This window comes from Leptodactylus fuscus, chromosome 4 (genome assembly GCF_031893055.1).
Source record: "Leptodactylus fuscus isolate aLepFus1 chromosome 4, aLepFus1.hap2, whole genome shotgun sequence".
Classification (NCBI taxonomy): domain Eukaryota; kingdom Metazoa; phylum Chordata; class Amphibia; order Anura; family Leptodactylidae; genus Leptodactylus; species Leptodactylus fuscus.
The window spans coordinates 130,509,632-130,532,505 of NC_134268.1; positions in this window are offsets into that span (position 1 = coordinate 130,509,632).

Consider the following 22,874-nt stretch of genomic DNA (forward strand, 5'->3'; position numbering starts at 1 on the left):
GCACCCCCCGAAAATAAGGTATGCCCGGCAGTGGTGGGCGCGGCTTAGCGGGGCTTTGGGGGTGGGGCTTAGCGGAGCTTTCGTGGGTGGGGCTTGGTGATCCCCACTTCACTGACACAGCAGCCATGCTCTGTGCTCCATGTGCACAGCAAAGCCGGCTGCTGCCTCTGCTGTTGTGTCCACTGTCCCTGCTGCTGTAGGATGAGCTCTCCCAGCTCATCCCAGAGGTAGCAGCCGGCATACAGAAGAGGCAGCAGCCGGCATACAGAAAAGGCAGCAGCCGGCATACAGAAGAGGCAGCAGCCGGCTTTCCTGTGCACACAGAGCACAGAGCATGGCTGCTGTGTCAGTAAAGTGGGGATAGCTAAGCCCCGCCCAAGAAAGCTCTGCTAAACCCCACCCCCAGAAGCCTCGCTAAGCCCTGCCCACCACTGCGGGGATGAACAGCAGCACCAATGCTGCTAGGAAGATGGGAAAGGTAAGTAGGATACCTTCCCTCCCTCCCCTACACTACCTACAACCGGCAGTTATGCTGACGCTCCGCTAAGGAAGTACTGGCATGACTGCTGGTTGTAATAAGACGTCCCCCGAAAATAAGACAGGTCCTATATTTAGGGTGACAATTTAATATAAGACACTGTCTTATTTTTGGGGGAACACAGTAGTAAAACTGAAAATGAAGTTATTTAGTGAGGAAGGGTATCTGAAAACTTAAAAAGTAAATAGAAAGAGGCATGTGGCAGGGCTTAGCCTACCCCACATTAAGATGACTGATTTCCTGCCTCCCATAGTGATTTTTATGAATGTCTAAAACTTCAAGGAGTTTTCCCACCAAATATTAGATATGTTATCAGTGACATTACCAAAGTCTTGTGGACCTGGGTGCAAACTTGTGTCCGGGGCCCCCTACCCCCTTCCTAGAATGAATTTTTGGTAGTGGCGGTTATGGATGCTGAAGCGATATCTCAAATATAGGGATACAGGTTTAGCACCCACAACTGTAGTTATCAAGAAAATGCTGAGTGCGTAGCGTCCGACATGTAAATAATACTGGGACAGATTACATGCTCCGCAGTGGACCCTACACAGTAGTACATGCTCCATGCTACATGTTCTACAGTATTACATGCTCCACAGTGGCCCCCAAACAATATTACATGCTCCACAGTGGACCCCACACAATATTATGTGTTCCAAAGTGGCCTCCAAAAAACATCAAGTGCTCCACAGCGGCCCCCAAACAGTATTATGTGCACCACAGTGGCCACCACACAGTATCACATGCTTACAGTGGCTCCCACACAGTATTATGTGCTAACAGTGCCCCCCCCACCAGTGGCCCACACACAGCCTGTACTCCATTCCCCCTCTTGCTCACACACAGCCTGAACTTCTTCCTCACTAGGATTTAGCATCTACTGCAGGAAGAGCCCCGGAGTGGATGGTCAGCCCAGGACAGGTGAGTATAAGTATTTTTTTTTATTTTTATACAACTCCACTGGGCTGGCATTTAATGGAAAGCGGCCCAGTGAGGCCTCTTTCCATTAACAATATATATAGCGGTTAGGGAACAATACTTTCCTCGACCACTATCGTCAGGGGGGCCCCAGCCATTTCCAGCTGGCTGCAGGCCCTGTACTCCTCTGGGCCTGGTTGAAGTCGCACTCCCTTAGACTACGATCGTTATGCCACTGTATGTTATCGAGATATGCCATAAAAGGCTCACCAGTGAGATTTCTAACTAATAAAGATCTAATGAGAAGAGAGATGGGACCAGCCTCAACAAGAACCCACACTGATCTCTGAAACTGGGGGGTGGGATTCTCCATCTCTAGAATAGTATTGGTTTCCCATTTATAATCACTCTTCATTCAAGTAGGAAGCAGAAACCTCCAAGTAAATAAGATTGGCTGTTTTTATCTCTCTCAACGCAATCCACATTCAGACAACACCTTTCAGATTACAAATGCAGGCTTGCATGTTTATCTTTCTCTATAAACCCCAAATCATACCGTCCTATTTTCCTATTAGAGCTTGGCATCAATTTGCCCGAGCAAAGGGAAGGTGGACAGCTAAAATAGAGGTTAAAATAGAGGAATAGAGCCTGGGGGACTAAATTTACTAAAATGGGGTTTGTCGGGTGTTCAGTAGAGGAAAACATCCCCCATGCAAGACTTTTTCCTCTTCTGAATTTCAGCAGACTTTGTGATGGAGTCTCCAACAAGCGGTTTTCCAATTCCATGTCAGGCAGCGGTAAGTCTCTGAATGAACTTTGACTGTGATATCATGTACTATTTACTATTTTTACTAGTTGTATTGAACCACAGACAAGTTAGCACATAAGTAGATTTTACACATATTTGTTAAAACAATAGTTTGTGTTCAACAGGTAGGTACTAAAATGGCCTGAGACTAAAGCCTCACACAGAGTTACACAGCAAAAAAGCGCCATGGGAAAAACCACATCGGCAACGCATTGCGGTTTTTCCCACAGAGCTTTTCACAGAAAATTTGCAGAGCTTTCCTCTGTGGACTTTCTGCTTCAATAATAATTATAGGGAAACCACTGCCATTTCTATAGGTATTAACCTGCTGCGATTTCCAAAACCGCAAAGGTTTTGGAAATCGCTTCGTATCTGCTGTGCAAATTTTTCCAGCAAGTAGGGATGGGATTCACTAGATTCCCATCCACTTTGCTGTGACCATAAAAAACTTCTTTCTTTTTTTTTTTTTTTTTTGTTGGGGGGGGTTATTTAATTAATATTTTTAAAACCAAATGTTCTAAAACACTGTTAATTGCATAAAAGGTAAAAATCTATGCTGCCAAAATATGTGGCATTTTTGTGGGACTGTAAATGCTGCAGCAAAGAACGTTGCGTTTTCCATTACCTACAAAGTGGATTCTGGCTAATCCCATCCACACATTGTAGAAAAAAAATACATAGTGGACATGCTGCTGTTTCAAAAACGCTGCAGAAAAAACACAATGCATTTCCACTAATATCTTTTCTGCAGAATTTTTTGGCTGTGGCTTGCTTCGTGGGGCCTTAGCCTGAAATATTATTTTGGCTTCCTTGTGTCCCAGTAATGATGCAACTAATCTGTGCTGGGGAAGGGGATGAGATCGGAATGACAATATAATCCCTTGTTACTTATTTATGTATAGAAGGGTCTTCTCAGCTATACAGGCATGATGCTGCAGAGGATTTGCTCCTTTACTGACAAACACGGAAAAAAACTATTTTTATTAGAGACCTGGCTACAATGAGAGTGACTGAGCATGCATGTCCACAAGCGATCAACTCATTAGGTGGAAACGCATAGTATTACATTGCTTAAGCACCAGATGGTGCCATATCATATAAGTAAAAAGCAGGACTTTTCATTGAATCATTGTTTTAACAGAATGTAAATGGTAACATATACATTTTTGGGGTGATTTTGGAAATTGTAGCATGCCAACTATACCTGCGGAAATGCTGGCAGATTCCCTATTGGTATAATGGAAGCAGAAAGTCTGCAGAAGAAAAGTGCTGTGGGAAAACCGTGATGTGTTGCTGCTGCAGTTTTTCCCACACCGTTTCTGTTGCTGAGGCCTGGTTATTTGGATGTCCATTTCAAAATAATGACTAAAAATGTGTAACATTGATAACTGTCACTAGCCAATGTAATACAGAAATCACTCTGTATCACAATGTATGTAGTGAAAACCAATAATTAAATAAGCCTTCTTATATCTCTTATTGCGGTATTCACCATGTTTTTTGCTTTTAATGTTTCAAAATACTCATTTAAATATGCACAGTCAATTTTTTGGACCATTGGCCTATTGACCTATTGCTTAAGTTGTTGATGTCATAAGACAGATAATACAGTTAAATATGACCACAAATGATATAATTTGCATCATTATCTAATTGACTTAAAGGGGTTTTCCAGACAAAAAAAAAAAATCATTTTTTTTTAGAAAGGTGTAGTAGTGCGAGTGCTAGGGTTAATAAGTAGACCCATATACCTTTAGCAGTGTTTTGAGTGATTTCTGGGTGTCTCTGGCAGTGGCTAGCATCTTCTGCCTTTGTTTACTTGGTGTAACTTCCTGCTATGTAGCTTCCTGTGTAGCCACTACACTAGTTCCCTCTCATACAGCCCCCCCTCACTGCATTACAAAACTCTCCCTGTCTCTCTTAGCCTTGCCCTTTTCATCCCTGCCTGTGTCACTAAGAGTAGCGATCCCACCCATTACTATCCCCCACCCTCGCTGTTTCACTAAGACCATCGATCCCGCCCATTACTAGCCCATCCCACCCAGTAAGAGGGGGAGGAGCCGTTCCCTGGATACAGGAAAGCTTGTTAAGTGTTGATGGGATATGGGAGGGGGAAGAGTGATGGCGATATTCCATTTTGGAAGCGTTGAAATGAACGTCACCGGATTAGCAGAAAGTGTCCCTGGAGTGGTCATGTGGGTAATTATAGATTTTTTTAATTGAAGTAAATTAGAAGTTAGGTGGGGTAATTTAGTTTAGGGGTTAATTTTCAGTTTATCCTAGGCAACCCTTTTAACCTGAAGTTGTCGGCTGTCTCTCTACCCTGTTATTATTTAATATCAGTAATAATCTAGCCTCAATATATAGGGTAAACAAAAAGAAATAACACAGTACAGAATTCTAAAATAAATAAATAAATAAAATAGGGGAAATACAAGTATTTATGAAATCAGAAATGTTGAAAGATTCTCTTTCAGACAACATATTTACTAGAGATTTATTTTCCTGGATATTCATGGGGTTCCTTCTTTTAGTTTGATTCATACCAAACCTGTTTGACTTCAACCAGAAGTGCCATTGTTATACTTTGCGGTCTCCTAATTCTCAGGTCTGATGTCATCAGTCGGAGGCTAGATTAAGCCTGAAAAGGACACCCAGGAGAGGTGAGGCAAGGTGAACACAAGTGTTTGTTGTTTCCCCTAACCTCCCCTGCACCACCACTTATTATACTCTGGAGTCTAAGGAGTGTTTTGTAGGTAAGGAACCCTAAAAGTTTTGTGTTCAGGCAAACTTCAGGAAATGTCAAGTTGAATCCCGTTCTAAACAAATTGATTTGCCAATCTCTATAATGTACATCAACAAGCTTTAACGCAAATGGTTCAAAAAAATATTGTGTTTGTCTATTAAGAATACACTGGACTGATAGAAAGGGAAATTTCCAAGGACAGTCACAGTAATGCTGTAAAAAATATAATATTATTTATTACTCAGATATGAAATTACTCATAATTATTTTGAGGTAAAATCAATAGTGATCTTATTGACCACAGTCATTACATGTGATCACAACATATTTGTTTCCATGTAGAGTATTTGTATTTAAGATTTTCAAACTAAAATTGTCAGGGATTATTTGGTTTTACTAATGCATAAACTAGACAACATGATAAGTGTCAGCCAGACTCTCAGATTTGAGTCAAACCAACTGTCTATGTAATATGTATGGGGCCTATTGACTCTTTCCCACTGGTAGACATTGGTGAGAGTTTAGTAGTGACTAGATGTGTCTGGGTAGCTTTCTGCTATATCCATTGAAAAAAAGATACCACACTCAGCCAAAGGGGGGTAGGTAAAGATAGTTATTGCCTTGTTTGGCCGAGGGGTATCTCATGTATGCCAGCTTTACTTCCAAAATTGGTATTAGATCCAAAATGTAAAAAATAAATAAATACATTAATAATAATAATAATAATAATAATAATAATAATAATAATAATAATAATAATAATAATAATAATAATAATTTAATTATTTTAAAAACTGTTAAACTATTCAACTATTTTCTTATTGGATTTGGATGCAGATTTCAGATTCTCAGAAACACAACAGCAGTGTTTATATAATTCAAGTAGATAAAAGTATATTAAAAATAAAAATCAGATCACCATTACTGAAGTGTGTTTTGGATTAAAGAGCAAACAGCTCTGGGCCAGTCTAGATAAGTAATGGTATAAAATGAAAAATGTGCTCCACAAAGTAAGTGAATGAGCAAATGGGAAATCTAAATCAAATCAATTGTGGCCAAAACAGCATCAATTCTTCTAGATACACTTGCACAAAATTTCAGCAGGGAGGTTGTTCTAAACATCTTCAAGAATTAACCACAGAACTTCTCTGAATGTACACTTGCTCAAATCTTCTGTCTCTTCATGTAATCCTTGACAGACTGGATGATGTTGAGGTCTCACAAAGCTCTCTTCCAGGACTCCTTGTTCTTCTTTGCACTGAAGATAGTTCTCAAAGGGAGTCAATCTAAAAGCAATAATGCACTAGTATAAAACATAACATTTATTGATACCCCTAAAAAAGTCCAAGGGACCATGCACAAATAATATAACAAACAGATGTGAATACACTTCAATCCGCCCCCTCCAGTGCTTATGCTCTGTCTGCCCTTCTCCTCCTCGCATACTGTGCCACCGTCTTTTCTCCAATCTCACTCTGGCAGTCCAAATCTCGGGCATACTGAACAGTATGCTCAGTTCTCCTGTGGACTACACCAAAATGGCCGTCAAACATGCGCTACTGAAAAACAGTCAGGTGTAAACAAATTTCATAAAGATAATGGGTTCATAGAGCACACACAAAACCATTAAAAATATGAGGAGAAAAACTGAATAAACCTAATAATCTAGAGTCCTTTTGGTTCCATGGAGCTTGGAGGATCTTTGGCTCCAGGATGTGAGCTTGCTGGCTCCAGGATGTGACAAAAGTTTCAAGGTATTCACAATCTCTTGTAAGGTGAAGTTCCTGGCTTGTGCTTAGCTGCCAGAGTTCTGTCCCCCTTTCCACATCTTGAAAGCAGAAATAGCTGGTTTCATGTGCACCTTGGAAAGAGGGATATTCCACAGATGGATGAGTTTGCTGGCTGGTCACATTCTCTTATGTATGCCTGACTGGGTTGAGTAAAGACATCTAGTCATAAAGCAAGAAAACCTGCTTAGCTGGACATTCTGATGTTAATATCCCCATTATGGCTATAGCACATTTTACATTTCTCTCTCAAGTTGGGGGCGTCTGCCCTTCTCTATCCATTACTACTATTTCATACAATTTACAGGAGTAACTGTAAAATAAAAATAAAAATAGCTTAAAAAAGACCAAGCAAACATAATATAGAAGATCAGGAAACAATGCACTGTAAATACACTGCATGATGCAGCTAAGCACATCTCTGATACAGAAATAAAAATCTATAATCATGGAAATGAAATCTTCCTGCTGTCTATGACTAACAATCTATCAGCAACAACACAAGCAGTGAGAAGCAGATAAAAGTGCATAAGTAGACTTTTCTTACAAGTGCATAAGTAGACTTGTAAGCTGTGAGATGTACAGAATGTTCAGTCCAGTACAAAGAGAAAGCTGATTGCAGAGGTGTGGGAAGGGTGTGAGAAAAATTGTATCTATAGACGCACTTTCCTTAGTAACTGGGAGTCAACAGCAAATTAGTTAGAAGGGAGACACTTGGTAGCTTGAATTTTAGAGAGGTTTTTCAGGCACAAAATAGCAACATTTTTTTTTAATAAAGAACATTGCATTTTTGTCTAAAATCACATGGTCTATTGAATGTTACAATTATCTATGTTATGTCTATGTTGTTCAAAAGTGACTATTTAAGCATTTTTCTCCAGCATGCACCATAAGTTGAGTAAAGGCCCCATAGAAACTAGATTATCAGTTGTTATCCCACAGAAATTATCATAATCTGTGACAGTGATCTATTGCATATAGACTGCATTAGAAAATTGCTAGTAGAGAGCTTTCTATCCATTAATTTATATTTTGGTCACTAGTCAACATGCCAATTTACATTTACACATTGACTAAGTACATATTTGACTGCAGTTCAGGAAATAACAAATTATCTCTGTAGCATAGAAAATTTGGTAGTTTTATTGACCCTTGTGAAAATGAAATAATTAGCAGACTATGATAAATGTAGTGTGATAACTGATTGCAAGGTATCACAGCTTGTAAAGATCTCATTTTACTTTGCAAATTGATTTTAAAAACAAATGACCCATTTTTATTTAATGACATTTAATGACAGTTGAAAAGTGGTATTTAAAAACACTCAATTAACAGCGGCTTTAGCATTGTTCAATATAATGGACAGTACAGGAAACATGCTGATCATTTCAATGAGGATGGTTTTCAAGCTTCTTCCCCTAGAGAAAATGAAGTGTGAAGGAGTCTATTCGCGGTTTCCTTCCAATCCTAGATCCTTAGAAGTTTGTGCTCATTACTATGTGATATAAAAGGAACAAAGGATGAATGTTTAACAATCAACCCACAATCCGAAATTCTTCAAACTCTGTTTACAGTGAAATGTGCCTGATTAAAAACAAATATTGAAATAATTAAAAAATAATTCCCTGCACAGTGCCTAAGTGACTGTAGCTTACCAGCCTTGACTCAAAACCTATTTTTACATGGTTTTTGCTGAAACCAAAGAAGCAATTTCACCCTCTTTCAGAACATTATGCAAATCTGGTCATTAGTATGTACTGTCAAGCATTGTGTTCGTAGAGTGATTTGCTTAAATTGTTTAGGCTCTAACCAAATTACAAAACTGATTTGAAAATCTTCATGTACAATGGGTGATTGTATACCACTCATAGAACAGAACAATAAATATTGAAGGATATTTAATTAATTGACATAGGTGATTGAGTAATTGAAACGGCATAATTCTACCCTTTTACAAGACAGATGCCTAATAATAATCTAAAATTATAGTCTGTATTGAAAGACTTCTGCGTCTGTAGGAAATGCTAAGATATCTTCTTTTCAGCAAATGATCATATGGGGTCCTGCTGTAAGTTGGTGAAACGTTAGTGTTTGAGTTTCCCTTTAAGTAGTAGCCAGATGCAAATCTGGACAACTTGGATGAGAGGGTTCTAATTTCTTATGTTACTTTATCATAATAGTGTTATATGTTAGGTATGTGTGTATTTATATCTTACAATGTATTGACATCTGTCTAGTGCACTTTATTGGAGCTGTATCTTATATGCCATTGATGTATATATAAATAATGAATGTTACATTGTCTTTGTTGATGGTGACAAGGCCTCATGCCTTCTTAGGCAATTTTTGGGAATCAGATCCTTTATGTGTGGTCATAACTAGAGATGAGCGAACAGTGTTCGGATCAGCCGATCCGAACAGCACCCTCCCATAGAAATGAATGGAAGCATCTGGCACGCAGACTTTGCCGGTGGCTGGCCGGCGTCACAGGTGCTTCCATTCATTTCTATGGGAGCGTGCTGTTCGGATCGGCTGATCCGAACAGTGTTCGCTCATCTCTAGTCATAACGTTTTGATTTGCTTTAGATTAGTTATTTTACTTAAAGCCCCCAGGTGTTCTTTAAAGCCTTTAATGACTGACCTAAACTTAAACTCAATAAAAACATACATGAATAATGTCCCTAGCCCATGTAGAGGCCCCAGGGACCACATAATAATACCCTCAATATGTCAAAATGTACTAGGGACAATGCTAGCAATAGGACGTTGTAAAGATAGGGTCCAAAAAACACCCTGTACAAGTCAGTCTGAAACCCACATAGAAAATACTGTAGTGTAGTATTACAAGTTATTACAAGGAGTAAACAGTCTGTAGGTAAGAAAAATAATAGATTATGCCACGCAGTGTTATAATGTGGGCATCCTGGGCAAAAGTTGGGTATGTGTAATTATTGCTATCATTATTGGTTGTCAGCCAGCATATACTACTGATATGATCGTTCAAGATAAGGCAGGGAAACTAGTTAAGAATCTGTGACTTGTTTTTGATTAGTTTTTTGCTATAAGGGACAATAACATACACATCTCTTCCACAGAAAATCTGCTAATTGAAAAGGAGAAATAGCAAATTCCAGAAAATGAGATTTGCATATAAAAAATACTAATAAATACCATACAATAAAAAATACTACTGGACGCTGCTTATATTGAGGCTATGTCTTCCTAATTACATCATGGAAGACAGACTTGCACATCCTCAGGGAATGCCCTCTATTGGACTGCATAACTGAGGCACTGACTTCCTATTTACATCATGGAAGACAGATTTGCATATTCTTCCCATGTTCCTTTGCACAGTGGAGCGCTAATGGCTTAATAAGACTCCACACACCTAAATGGTGGTCCCCCCTATGGAGGGATGGTCTCTCCCTATGGAGGGATGATATCCCCCTAACCCTGTCTTGAAGCCTCTCACCTTTGCCAGGTCAGTCTTCTCTGTGCCGGGCTGACGAGATGCAATAACATTGAAACAGCTGTCCTCAGCTGAGAGACTGCACCTGGTAAAATCCCACATCATTGCAAGCAAAGGCCTCTGGGAAGGTTGGGCATGATGTTAAAGGGAGCATCCTCTATTGGGCTGCATTACTGAGGTTCTGTCTTTCTAATTGCATCATGGAAGACAGACTTGCACATCCTCAGGGAGCGCCCTCTATTTGACTGTATGACTGAGGCACTGACTTCCTAATTACATCATGGAAGACAGATTTGCATATTCTTCCCATGTACCAAGGATCTAGAAAGACATAAACTGACCATACATGTTAGATTTATGTTGGCCAAACCCACTAGTCTAGTAATGTGAATAGTTTCCTCCCGCTCTCCCTGAAAACAAATGTAGATGGAGATAAGGGTTGGGCACTTGGATTTAAAATGTATAACGCTTTGTTCTTGAGTAGATAGGCCACTGTCAGAGGTTTCTGGCAGTGACTCGCTCCCTTTTCCCCATTCTGAACGTATATAACTCGACCAGGCCCTGAGTGCATGTGTTTGGGAAATAGGTCGACATAGCAAATAAATATTTGGTTGATTACAGCATTACATCCAATTTGTAGACTTTTGTAGTATAGCTGGTTATCCTCTTATGTAGATGCAAGCTTGTTTGTAATAGCCTTGGTCTGGGCATTATGAAATCTTCCAGGTACCATCAAGTTATTCACACCATAGAAAAAACCAGGCCTGAACCAAACTAACTCTCACTACCTGATGAAGGGTGTCCTACCCAAAACATTGCAATCATAACACAATTAAACTATTAAGAAGTAATAGTGATCACTTAACCTTATTGGAGTGTGGTTTAACAACTTTAGAAAGTAGCAGACTTATAACTAAGTGGAGCTGATCAAATGGGATATCATTCTGATATCAGCTTATTTTTTCAGTCCTTGATACAGTAGTCCACTGGTAAGAAGGAAGTATGTTTATTTTAACATGGAGATGAAAAATTTAGGAATTGAAGCAGAAATTCTTTATCATATTTAAGCTAAGGCTCCATGTAGCGGTATCCAGTGTAAGATCGAAGCAGGAAAAAAAGCGACAGGGACACATCACGGCTCGACTAGGCCCCTTTACATTAAATGCCAGCGCAGGGGAGGTGTATAAAAATAAAATAAAATATTTAAAATCGCCTATCCTGGGCTGAGCATCCACTCTGGGGCTCTTCCTTGTGATAACTGAGATAACGCAACTGATCATATAAGGCGTAAAGACGTCATTGCGCCCCATGTGAAAGACCTTAGTTGGAACACAGAAGAGGATGCCGTAGACCACAGGATGGAGCAAGGATGTCAAAGAGAGGTGAGGTAAGGTGAGTATAAGTGTCATTTTTAATCACTTCTCTTGGGTCTCTACTCTGGTATCTGAGGAGACCCCAGAGTATAATAATATCACCCGCTTAGGGGTGGAGGGGCACTGTGAGCATATAATACTGTGTGAGGGCCACTGCTAAGCACATAATACTATGTGGGGGCTACTGCTGAACACATAATATTGTGTGGGGGCCACTGTGAGCATATAATACTGTGGAGGGCCACTTTGAGCATATAATACTATGTGGGGGCTACTGTGAGTATATAATACTGTGTAGGAGCCACTGTGGAGCACGTAATACACTGTCTACCAATAAGTATTTGAACAATACATTATTGCATCTGTTATTGCAGCTCACTAAAATTCAAGCTGCAGCAACAGGCTTCCTAATCATCTAAAAGAATGGTAACATATGACGAACTAGACATGGATTCAATTTAGGGCAGTTTTTGGAAATATTCTACTTGTTATTTCTATTCTGTCAAAAACTTGATTTTGGCTGTGGGAAAAATCTGCTCTGTGATTGGATAATCTAGCTTGGAATGGCACTGAGTGACAAAATTGTTCAGTTTGTGAAAAACAGCATGCTACTATTTCAGCTCATGTTTAAGATTGATGAAGGCCATTAAAGATAATAAGACTAAAATGAATGCATCTAGGGAACAACATGACTCTGAATCTCCGTTCTTCTCCAGCCATCAGCGCCAGATATATACTTACTACCACAAAAAAACACTTTGCAGTAAGCTTTGTAAAATGTGAACCACTTGTGACCCTGTGACAAAACAATTTCTGTACCAATAGTTTTATAATGTAAAGTAACTTGATTAAAAGATGGTGTTTGGATGGTAGAAATAGCTCGGCGTCTTAAACACAAGAGGTGAGATGTGCACATCTTTTGATTGCTCCGCTTTTTTCTACCATGCTCTGAAAAAATGGCTATCTGTTGCAGTCTCTCAAGAATTTAAGATAAAAAGGAGAGGTTTTATCTTTGCATGTCTATAAACAGTGAAAAACTCAAGAGACTGAAACCTACAGGCAATTCAAATAAACTAAATCCGATCAAGGTAATATCAATGGTAGAATTAGAAGAAAACCCAGGGAGAATATCAATAACAACATTAAAACAGCAGGTTTCTACTGCAATCAATAGGCAGTATAAACAGCAAAAATTAAGTCACAAAGTGATAGTAGATAAAAGCTTCGTACTCATTAAAATTCTGTTTGTCTTTGTGTCTCTTTATCAATGTACCTATATATCTATGGAAATGTATCAAAGTTTCTAATTTAAAAGAATGATGAAATAATCTAATTAATTTCCGGTGTCATTTCACATATTTCTTTCAAGCTAATTCTGCAATATTAATAACATTTTGCAGTTTAATAAAAGATCCCCATGTCCTATTAACTTTGTTAAAAAGACACTTTTTTATCAAATAGTTTAACTTCAAAAAGATTGCAACTTTGATCTAAAATGAAAAATGAGGTTTGTTCCATTTGTACTGAATAACCTGACTATATTTCATAAAGAAACAGTTGTCTGTAATTTCTGTCGCTTTACAAATATTAATTCCAAGACGTAGAAAGTGAAAGGTGAAATTCTATTCAAAAGATTTCAAGCACATTGAGGAAATACTGAAAATAAAGACTGGTTGTAGTTCAGTATGAGGCAGCTACATATCAAAGAGGAAAGATACACAGCACATCATCTGCATACCGAGCAGACAATAAAGAGTGCTGCATTGTACTATATCATTACACAAGATCTTTCACTTAGATATGGACTACAGTCAGGCTTTACATTTCAATTAATAGAAATTGTAGTAATTGCATCTTGTGGTTCATAAATCCCAAAATATGACTGGAGACGGGTTACTAGATTAGAAATTGTTTCAATTATCATCTTTATTACATTTTAATAAGTTTATGAAAAATATTTTGTGTATAAAAAAATACTTTATCAACAAAAAAATTAATTTCCAAACAATGTCCCCTTCCCCCATCTACACTTGTGGAAAACAAAGTAATAGAAATGAAATGAAATAACTAACTAAATAAATAAATACATATTGTCAGGGTCTGGGGTTGCTAGGTGGGGTGGCATAGACACAAAAGTCCAGTTTCTTTTAGTCCAAAACAAAGGTAGAGTTTATTTTCACTCAAAAAGGTAGTGCAGCAACAAAAGGAAACAATACAAAAATAAATACCTGCCTGGCTAGGCTCTAACTAAACATAGAATAGGTAACCTCACCTAGAATAACAGAAATCCAAAAGCCAGTAGAATCATTCAGGACACAACTCCAAAAATATGACCTCTCTGTCAGCTCTCCAGCGAAACTCTGCCCAAGTGTTGCTGCTGGAGCTGACTTCTTAAGCTTCCTTGACGAGGAGACTCTCTGCAGCTGAGTCGCTGCCGAAACATCTCCAAAGTGTGGATTGGAGGGGGGTGGAATGACAGGTCCCACTAGCAATCCTACCTGTCATTCCTAAAAATCCAGCCCAGTACTGAGCATTTACCAAAATGCTCAGCAGACGAAAGTTGTCTGCTGAGAACAAACATTCCTGGAGTTTTCTCATCTCACCCACCTGACTCACCTTCCATTACCTGAACAGCCATCGGCTTACAATATATATATACATACATAAATGAATATCACTCCTCTTAGATTTACTTAAGAAATGTCAATGTGTTTCACTTCTTACTTTTTCTTTCTTCTGCCCTACTAGGAAGGAGAGCAGCAATCCATTAGCAAGACTTGTAGTATAGAACAATTGGGAGGTAAGACAGCAACCCCAAATTCTCCAAAATAAGGATGAAGTTTTTGCAACTTACAATTTCTTCCAAAGAGTTTGGAGTATTTTTCTAACAGGTGGACAAAACCAGCATCACAATGGTTACACTTCATACAATGCACGGCAGTGTTTGAATACCACCATTATGGCGTATGATATAATATGTTACAATGCTGATCATGAATTGTGTCAAGCAATGAGAAAAATGATATTGTACTATCTCACATGTTTATACATAGCAGCCTATTGTGAGCCTATCTCCTGAGACTATCTGACTTAATTTTTGAACATTTTTTAAGGCTAAAGCCCCACGAGACATCCCACCACAAAAAAAGCACTGTGGGAAAAAAACACAGCAGCAGCGTGTCACAGTTCATCCCGCAGCGCTTTAGTTTTCCTCCGCGGACTTTCTGTTACAATTATACCTATGGGGAAACCACCTGTGTTTCCGTAGGTATTATTGACATGCTCTGATTTCCAAAACCACTCCGGTACAGAAGAGACAGATGAGTCAGTGTGACATTTTAGCACTACCTGATATCTGCTGACAGTCTCTTAGACAATACACTGTAGAAGGTGAGCACCTTAGGCCCTTTGCATACTATCAAACTTGAAGTCAATGTGGGAGGGGAAGGAAAGTTTTTGCAAAAATTGTGTCAAAAATCACTAACATTTTTCTAAAGCAGATTTTTCAGGTCCATACATTGCTACAGTCAGTGGCATAAGTATAAGAGTAGCAGCCTAGCAGGGGCCTGGTGGGCCACTGATGCCTTTTTTTTTTTTTTTTTTTTAACAAGCTGTTAACTACTGGAGTAACCCCAGCAGATAATGGAGCCTATTTACTTACTAATCCATGCTCCTGCTCACGGCCACCTCCACTTCTCCGTATGTGCCCCATATCATATTGTTGGGGCCCCCTGGAGGGCAGAAGGGGAAGCGGATGCAGCTTTGAACAGGAGCAAGTATCGGTAAGAGTAATTGTTGGATGAACCCCAACAAATACTGCCATTATTATACTGCGGTTTCTTTTCAGAGACCCATGGGAGGTGAGAAAATCAGTGTTACTTACCTCTATTGCACTCCGGCAATCTTTGGGCCTCTTTAGTGACTTCCCAGGCATCACGTGGCCCAGACCAGCATCATTATGCATCAGAGTCCAGGAATGGAGAGTAGCACTGATGTTTTCTCACCTACCCTGAAAAGACCCCAGAGTATAATAATAGCTTATAGGTGGTCCACTATATAGAGGGACCAATATGGGGCATAGTACTGTGTGGAAAGACCACTCTGGGACTTAATATTGTGTGGAGGGGCCATTGTGGGCACTGTGGGACTTTATATTGCATGGAGGGCTGCTATGGTACATAATACTGTGTGGAGGAGCCACTATAGGACATTATAATGTATGGAGGCGCCACTATTGGACATTATTCTGTGTGGTAGGGGCCACTATGCAACATTATACTGTGTGCAAATGGGACGTTATACTGTGAGGAGGTCAAGTCAGGTCTTTGCTAGTTACATCAGTGGATACAATAAAACAAAAATAAAAAGGTCAAAAATGCATCAAAAAATGTATTTCATTTAAAAAAGGCAGAAACCCTTTCCTAATTCCTGAAACTGATTTATTTTTATCCTGAACAATACTGTGTGGACATACCCTATTAGTGTTGATGTCATGTACACTATATAAGGTGCTGTAAGCACAATAATAAGGCATTTGCAGTAATGGTGCAGATAGAGAAGGATCTATGATTCATCTTACACCATCATACAGGGCACAGTTATGAAAAGCTTACACATTTGCTAGCAAAAGAGCTAGAGAATCAAGTTATTAATAGTAGAATTATGTCAGATTTAAGCAAATACAGGCAGATAGTGCTAAAAGTCAAATTTGTATCTTAAAAAACCCCACAGGCAAGCACATTTCCCCAAAAACGCAAGTTTTCAAAGCATTTTAAATGTTAAACCGCATAACAGCATAGTGTACAGTTAAACTTGTTTCCACATATTACCATCCACTTTTCCATAGATATACCTGTCACTTTCCAATTTAAGTTATGGTTTCTACTAAACTTATATCCAAAACAAATTTGGGAGCCATCTCTGGTTTTGAATAAATGTCCCATCCTATAAACCCCATACCTCATGTAGAATTTCTAATCTATTATCTTAAATAAGTGTTCTATGTCTATATTATCTCCAGAACGTATTCTATATCTACAGTCCTATGAAAAAGTTTGGGCACCCCTATTAATCTTAATCATTTTTAGTTCTAAATATTTTGGTGTTTGCAACAGCCATTTCAGTTTGATATATCTAATAACTGATGGACACAGTAATATTTCAGGATTGAAATGAGGTTTATTGTACTAACAGAAAATGCGCAATATGCATTAAACCAAAATTTGACCGGTGCAAAAATATGGGCACCTCAACAGAAAAGTGACATTAATATTTAGTAGATCCTCCTTTTGCAAAGATAACAGCCTCTAGTCGCTTCCTGTAGCTTTTAATCAGTTCCTGGATCCTGGATGAAGGTATTTTGGACCATTTCTTTCTACAAAACAATTCAAGTTCAGTTAAGTTTGATGGTCGCCGAACATGGACAGCCCGCTCTCAAATGATCTGAAAACAAAGATTGTTCAACATAGTTGTTCAGGGGAAGGATACAAAACGTTGTCTCAGAGATTTAACCTGTCAGTTTCCACTGTGAGGAACATAGTAAGGAAATGGAAGAGCACAGGGACAGTTCTTGTTAAGCCCAGAAGTGGCAGGCCAAGAAAAATATCAGAAAGGCAGAGAAGAAGTATGGTGAGAAGAGTCAAGGACAATCCACAGACCACCTCCAAAGAGCTGCAGCATCATCTTGCTGCAGATGGTGTCACTGTGCATCGGTCAACTATACAGCGCACTTTGCACAAATAGAAGCTGTATGGGAGAGTGATGAGAAAGAAGCCGTTTCTGCACGTATGCCACAAATAGAGTTACCTGAGGTATGAAAAAGCACATTTGGACAAGGCAGCTTCATTTTGGAAACAAAAATTGAGTTGTTTGGTTATAAAAAAAGGCGTTATGCATGGCGTCCAAAAAGAAACAGCATTCCAAGAAAAACACATGCTACCCACTGTAAAATTTGGTGGAGGTTCCATCATGCTTTGGGGCTGTGTGGCCAGTGCCGGCACCGGGAATCTTGTTAAAGTTGAGAGTCGCATGGATTCCACTCAGTATCAGCAGATTCTTGAGAATAATGTTCAAGAATCAGTGACGAAGTTGAAGTTACGCCGGGGATGGATATTTCAGCAAGACAATGATCCAAAACACCGCTCCAAATCCTCAGGCATTCATGCAGAGGAACAATTACAATGTTCTGGAATGGCCATCCCAGTCCCGAGACCTGAATATCATTGAACATCTGTGGGATGATTTGAAGCAGGCTGTCCATGCTCGGCGACCATCTAACTTAACTGAACTTGAATTGTTTGTCCAAAATACCTTCATCCAGGATCCAGGAACTGATTAAAAGCTACAGGAAGCGACTAGAGGCTGTTATCTTTGCAAAAGGAGGATCTACTAAATATTAATGTCACTTTTCTGTTGAGGTGCCCATACTTTTGCACCGGTCAAATTTTGGTTTAATGCATATTGCACATTTTCTGTTAGTACAATAAACCTCATTTCAATCCTGAAATATTACTGTGTCCATCAGTTATTAGATATATCAAACTGAAATGGCTGCTGCAAACACCAAAATATTTAGAACTAAAAATGATTAAGATTAATAGGGGTGCCCAAACTTTTTCATAGGACTGTATATTGCCTCCATAACCATGTAATATCTAGAGATCCATTCCCTGTTTTTGCTATGTTTCCAAAACTTTAACCATAACTCTAACCTTGTCCCAGTCTGCCAAGTGTTATGCCTGTGAAGCCAAAAAATATGATTTAAAATCAGAAAATTAAAAATCACTATTCTCCATCAAAACAGAGAGCGTATTTTAATTTTATTTAGAGCACTTGCCCAGCCAAATTATTTTATTGATGACATAGTAAATGTATTTGCAACAAACTTAGGAAAAATAATCTGCAACATTATTAAAATGATACATTACCATCGTGGAAATGTCTGCTTTTAGTTGTAGCCTTCAACAATGATTTCCTGGGAACTTTGTATTGCATTCTGCATGTTCGAAAACCTCCAGACAAGACACATTGTGCAGTGTTTATTTCCGCAGTGTGTGCATGGGATTTTTTTATATCTCATCTTTTACACTACTATTGTATTTCAAATCAGAGTGGTAGGAAAAGTCAGGTACTGGTTCCACATGACCTGGCTGGTGTCCGAACCTGCCCAGAAGCCTAATGTTCAACATATATAGAACCCTTGCTGGAAGTAATTGAAAAAAAAAAATCCACAGAAAAGCCCTTTAATTTTTGAAATTGCATTGTCAAAATTCTATGTATTTTGCCTCTCTTCTTATTTTTCTTCCACATTTTTCATATGCAATCTCAAATTCGTCTCAATTCCCCTACTGGGTGTTGATTGTATTTCTTTACTGCCTTCTTTTTAAACTATCACTTTAATTACAATATCTTTCTAATTTTGAGCAATGATTGGAAATAAGAAAAACTTTGGTCTGTTCCTTAATATTATCTGCATCTAGGTCTGATTCCAGCAACCTGGCCCTTATCCTATCCAGCCTGTAGGATTTACTCTGCTTAAATACACTAAGAACTAGAAGGAAGTTTTGATCAGATTGCCCTTTATGTTTGTGTTTATACCTCTTAAAATGCGCCTAACATATTATTATTCATAATGTCCAAATTGAAATTGGAGAGTGAACCTGATGATTTAGAATAACATGGATAACCTCTTTCTTCTGGATACCTTGCCCTCCAAACATCAACTCTTCTCTGTAACAGTCAGGTCCTAAATACACCATTATCTTTCCTTGTGTGTTTCTGCAACAATCTAGTTCTAAATTACCGTATTTTTTGGACTATAAGACGCACTTTTTTTCCCCAAAATTTTGGAGGAAAATTAGGGTGCGTCTTATAGTCCGAATGTGGGGGGGAGGAGCGGATTTGCAGCATGGCCGCGCTACTGCCACCGCTGGTTTTCTTCAGCGGCAGGAGCGTGACAATCTGCAGGCCCCGGCAGCTAAGACAGTCCCCGACATCCGCCGGTCTATTACAGCAGATGCCGGGGACTGTCTTAGCTGCCGGGGCCTGCAGATTGCCATGCTCCTGCCGCTGAAGAAAACCCCAGCGGTGGCAGTAGCGCCGCCATGCTGCAAATCCGCTCCTCCTCCACAGGTCCCGGCAGTCAGTTAGCCCCGGGGCCGGTCCCCACCGGCCCCATACCTTTAGTGATGCAGGCCGGCTCCTGCACGGCGAGGCCGCAGGAGCCGACCTGTTCCGATGACAGCTGGGAGCCTAATGAAGGCTCCCAGGCCTGTCATAGCTATATATTACTATCGCGGCTGGTCTATGACCCTCCGCGATAGTAATGTATAGAATCTCCCATAGACGTCAATACACTTGTATTGCCGTCTATGGGACTTGCAATCAAATGATTGCAGGTTCAAGCCCCCTAGGCGGGGGATAATAAAATAGTAAAAAAAAAAAAAAAAAACACTTAAAAAAAAATATAATAAAAAATAAAATAAATAAAAGTTCACCTCCTTTCCCTAGAATACATATAAAAGTATAACATTACTGTGAAACATACACATTAGGTATCCCTGTGTCTGAAAATGCCCGGTCTACTAATATTTTTATGTACAGTGAACGTCAAAATCAAAAGTGCTAAACTGCCGGGTTTTTCTCTCTGTTTTGCCTCTGAATTAAATAAAAGGTGATCTAAGCAATAAACATTTCCCAAAATGGTATATCTAAAAAGTACACCTGTCCCCACAAAAAAACACCCTATACATCCCCGTACAGCTGCAGGGTCACCTGTCAATGTGGCCTTGCAGCTGTTCCAAAACTACAACTCCCATATATTAAATATTTTACCATTTTTTGCCTGAAAATTTTTTTTCCCTATTTTTCTCCTCTAAAACCTGGGTGCGTCTTATAGTCCAGTGTGTCTTATAGTCCGAAAAATACGGTAGGTTCAACATAGAAGTCTCCAATTATCAGTAAGTGATGATCTATTTTGTCCACAATAAATAATCATAACTCATAAGGACAAGTTTGAAGGGACATAAATTTCTGCAAGTATGCACACATATCTATGTAGAAAACAGTGAAGAATCTATCTTTGTTGTATAAATGTCAGATTGTTTTTTTCTCAGGGATATATATGCTTAGACCTCATGCACATATCCGTGTGCATTGTTAGTGTCCTAGCTGTGAAAAAAGCACTAACCCATTTTATTTCATTGCCCCATACACATACCCATGTATTATCACCAGCCCAGGGACAGGTCCTATTCCTGTCTATTTTGCAGCCTGGATTCATTCAATAAATGGGTCTGTGGAGGAATGAGCTGCACAAGAATATCATCCTTCTTTGGGTCTTGAACCTGCAGGTATTATTAATTTAAAGCCAATGGGAGGTATCATATAATTTTATATTATAATTGTGGGTAGCGGTGGGATTGGCATTTTGTGTAGGTGATAGTGAGAGAGGATGGGCACCTGGAAAAGTGAGCAGCCAAAAATGTCTGTGTTATAAATCTTACAGAAGCAAGACACGACTGAACCAAGTGCTTGTGGTGGTTCAGATGGAAGAGATGGAAAATGTAAATTATTACAGTCAAAGACATCGCCTGTAAGTCATTAAATGATTCCTGTGCTCATTTATATTGTCTGAAAGGAATAGAGTTGTATCAATCATTATACAGTCACTATATATTGACAACATCATCATACCTGGGTAGGGGGTCAATTTTGTTGTGTTTGCACCTAAGGAGTTAACAGGGGCTCCTGTGATTACACACTAAAGCCTTTTGATACTGATGTCTGTAAAATAGATGTCTTGTAAAATATGTCTTGTAAAATAGATCATTTATATCAGATTAGTGATGGCCCAACACCTAGCACCCCCACCAATCAGCTGTTTGCAGAGTTGTCTGGCAAGGTAACTACACAATAGGCGTATCCGGAAGCAGATACTTTCTCCTGTGCAGCTTCTTTTCACTGAATAGATTTTATTACTTCTTTTCTTTTATCAATAAAGTGGTTGACAGCTTTAGATGACTTGTTTTTGTTCCTATGATAAATTGATCACATAGTATCCTGCTAACAACCTGCAATCATCTGTAAGGGAATTTGACAGGAAATCCTCTGTGATACTACTGCACAGTTCCCACCAAAGCCAGTGTACAGCCAGATATATGCATGGATGTGCCACATCTTCTGGTAGTAACCTTCTGGCTGTGCCAGGGGATCTGTCAGTCTCTTACTATTAAGCTGGAGGACTTTACACTATTAAATATTCCCTTTACACACTCAGTGTTCCCTTTACTAACTAAGGTGAAAGAGCCATGAAAATGTCAAACTGGGGTACAATAAAGGTCACCGGCGGTCACTGCTATATAACATGTAGATGTACACTTTTGACTATATTGAATTATTTTTTTTCATTAAAACGTCTCATCACCAGTGGGGTTAGCTTATTCTTGAAGTTACGTGAAATAGATTTTGAGGACAAGTGATTAATAAGCGGTGTTACTTTTATATGCTGAATCTCATTGGTACAGTGAAGCTTCTCAATTCTTTCTTGCAGTAAATTGTAAAGTGATATGCTGCCACCTGTTCTTATTGGCAGTAGGTTTTTTTCTATGTGGTATAAATCTTTGCATTCTTAGAGACATTTTTGTGAGTTACTGGGAGTAACCGATTAGGAATGTGGGTCAATAGGGCAAAACCAGATATTAATTATATGAGCACAGTTATCAGTCATTTTCTATGAGTAACGTTAAAACCTGACACAAAAATAGTATGATAAAAAATATTGTAGAACATTTATTACATCAATAATTAATTACAAAAAACTATAAACTTAATGTAATGTAACAAGATCAGCTAGGAGTTTTCTCAGCATCCTAAGTAAATCTCTCATAGAAATACATATGCTACTTTCAGCTCCATGACTGAGAAGTTGCTATTTTTTCATTTTTTAATAAAATATTTTTTTATTGGATCAGCAAAAGGAAAACAGTCATAGATTGCTGTTGTGAAATCCCACAATGATGTTACAAAGCGAACTGCACAATGTAGTATGTACAAAGTCCTTGCAAACCTTTTTCTTTTTTTTCTGGGTCATTTGTGGTAGATGAAGAAGGAAAAGAAATGCACAAGAAAAACAAAATAATCAAGGTGATAAAGAATAACAAAATAAACCCCCCTCCCAACAACTCCCACCCATCTGGATGGCTGTATGACAATAATGGCACTAGGAGGCATTTC